General features: G+C 37.1%; 1 long non-coding RNA gene across 1 annotated transcript; it reads right to left on the bottom strand.

Moving 5' to 3' along the window:
* Positions 1–590: 590 nt before the first annotated feature.
* Positions 591–1,298, bottom strand: LOC129456541 (uncharacterized). The gene is made up of 3 exons (XR_008648819.1): positions 1,246–1,298; positions 1,067–1,174; positions 591–611 (listed from the first exon to the last, which is right to left on the bottom strand). It is a non-coding gene; the product is annotated as an uncharacterized LOC129456541 (long non-coding RNA).
* Between the last annotated feature and the right edge of the window lie 1,455 nt (positions 1,299–2,753).

Raw genomic sequence — 2,753 nt, 5'->3', positions numbered from 1 at the left:
ATATATCAGTTAATCAAAGGCTTGAAGGAGGAACTGCTGTATTTGGAAGGCAAAGTACAATGAATTTTAAATAACTAAATCTTTAACATGTGCACAGATGTGAACAATCAGAAAGAAAACAGACTACTCACATCAGATGGAAGCATTTACATGACATTTCAATAATCTGATAACTCTGGAAATCAGAGAATGATCCAATTTTTGGTGTACATGTAAACATTTGGTGACCCAATTTAAAATAGCTATCCCCTTTTCAAAAAGACAGAAAAAGTTATATAGTGCATTTCTGGTGATCTTCAGTCCGATGAACTACATGAAGCAAAAATGTCTAATAATGCTACTCCCAAGATCAAAAGAAAGACTGGCTGCAGTTACCTGCAGTCAAAATTTGATTAACATCACTTTTTCTTTCTTTCTTTCTTTTTTTTTTTTTTTGCTAAAAGACAATTTAAAAAAAACAAACATAAACAGCAAAATCATCTGATTTCTTTCTGATTATTTTCCCTCTGATTGCTCACAGTAAACGGTGCTGTTTGTATGTCCTTTAAAAGTTTCTTACCATGTCTCCTTTTTCCCCTCTGGAGAATCATCCCTTTAAAACCTCTTTGACCCTATGAAAAACAAAGAGTTTTATAAATAAATATTTCCTTCCAGTCCTTTTTGGAAGTGTTGACATTAAGTATATACGCTTAAACCAAAACTTTAGACACTGTATTTTTTCAGGAACAATAGTTTGGTATAGACTCTAATTAACTCAAATGCTGTCAGTAAACCTATCAGAAGGTTCCAAAGACATCATCATCTGGATTTTCCCAAATGGTATAAATGCATAGCAATCTTACTGTATGTAAACTTCTGACTTTGAAGAAAGTAATGAAAAATTGTCTTAAAAAATCCCCCTCTCATTATTCTGGCATTTAGCAAAGAAAAATAATTTTGGTAATCCTAATTGACCTAAAACAGGAAAAGTTTAATCTGTTTCATTTCAGAGAGTTCGTACTCTCTTACTTCGTAACCAAGATATGTTAACCAAAAAACCCTGAGTAAAATGTCCCAAAATTCCCACCTTGAGCCCACGTAAACCAGGAGGACCACGCCTTCCATCCAGTCCTGGACTCCCATCAGTGCCCCATCGACCTGCCCGACCCAAGACACCCTTAGGCCCCAGGTGACCCTAAACACAGCAACTGTTAATGGGATTTATTTATAAAAGCTACAGAGTGCTTTTTCTGATTAAATATTCACCATGTCTCCTCTTTGCCCAGGCACTCCTTGTTTCCAGGCTCTCCAGGAATACCCTTAACAGAAAATAGTTCAAAAGTAGCAAAATAATGTGAAAAGTATATGTAACTTGTGAAATATGAACTTTTGATATCTGATTTTCAAACCATGGAAGTAGGAAAAAGGTATTTTAAATGGTTACATGATTAGATCAATATTGTGAGGTTAAGGGACCCTGCAAAATGTGACTTTCCTGTTCAAAACTGCAGAATTGAGAAGTCACGCCTTTTCATCATGGCATTTCATCATAGCAACCAGCAGATTTTCATTATTTTACAGGTTTTTACTTCTAAAAAGTCACTATGTGACATATTTGAACTCTACAAGTATCACTTGGAGCCCTTAATTATTCAAACAACTGTAACTATACACAAAGAGGTGGGTATGGATAAGAGGCGAAAACTGAAATTTTCTGAGCACTAAGGCCTCAAATGCAGAACAATAGAAGACTACTTAAACATACATGAATCAATCAAAACACAACTTTAGTTAAGCTAACTCTCAAGGAACGCAAGGCAAGGCAAGGCAGGTTTATTTGTATAGCACAATTCATACACAAGGTAATTCAAAGTGCTTTACAGAATAAGAAAGACATTAAATTCACACAAATCAAAACATAAATAATCACAAATAATCATCATAAAATTAACATTAAAAGAGAAGAGTGCAGAATAAAAACCTTTCAGTCGTATGCACAGCTAAACAGAACCGTTTTGAGCCTGGATTTAAACATTGTCAAAGTAGAGGCCTGTCTCACATCTTCAGGAAGACTGTTCCAAGTTTTAGCTGCATAAAACTTAAACGCTGATTCCCCATGTAGTTATTAGTCCTGACTCTGGGCACCAGCAGGAGGCCGATCCCTGAAGTCCTCAAATTGCGAGATGGTTCATATGGCACTAACATGTCGGAGATATACTTTGGACCTAGACCATGGAGAGACTTATACACAAGCAGAGCTGCTTTAAAGTCTATTCTTTGAGCTACAGGAAGCCAGTGCAGAGACCTGAGCACAGGACTTATGTGCTCATACTTCCTGGTTCTAGTCAGGACCCGAGCAGCAGCATTCTGGATGTACTGCAGCTGTGTTAAGGCTCGTTTGGAGAGGCCAGTGAGCAGGCTGTTACAGTAGTCTAAACTACTGGAGACAAATGCATGGATAAGTCTCTCTAAGTCTGGCTTTGACAGTATATGACAGTATAGGAACACCACGGTTAAAAATCATTGATTGTATGTCTCCTTTAAATAAAAAGAAGATAGTGTGAAAACTTACAGGCAGCCCAGGTTTGCCCATTTGTCCAAGAGGTCCTGGAGGGCCGGGGCATCACCTGATGGAACAAAAACACTTCGATGAAATTCAGAGATATGGATTCAAGAAACTATCAAATCTGAGCTACTCACAGGCCAGCCAGATCTCAGCATCTGGTAGAATGGAGATCTCTACAAGACAAAAAACATTTACATCTTAAAAATTC

Source organism: Periophthalmus magnuspinnatus, chromosome 9 (genome assembly GCF_009829125.3).
Source record: "Periophthalmus magnuspinnatus isolate fPerMag1 chromosome 9, fPerMag1.2.pri, whole genome shotgun sequence".
NCBI classification, from domain to species: Eukaryota; Metazoa; Chordata; class Actinopteri; order Gobiiformes; family Gobiidae; genus Periophthalmus; species Periophthalmus magnuspinnatus.
The sequence above is the reverse complement of the archived record's forward strand: the minus strand, read 5'-3'. Positions and strand labels throughout refer to the sequence as shown.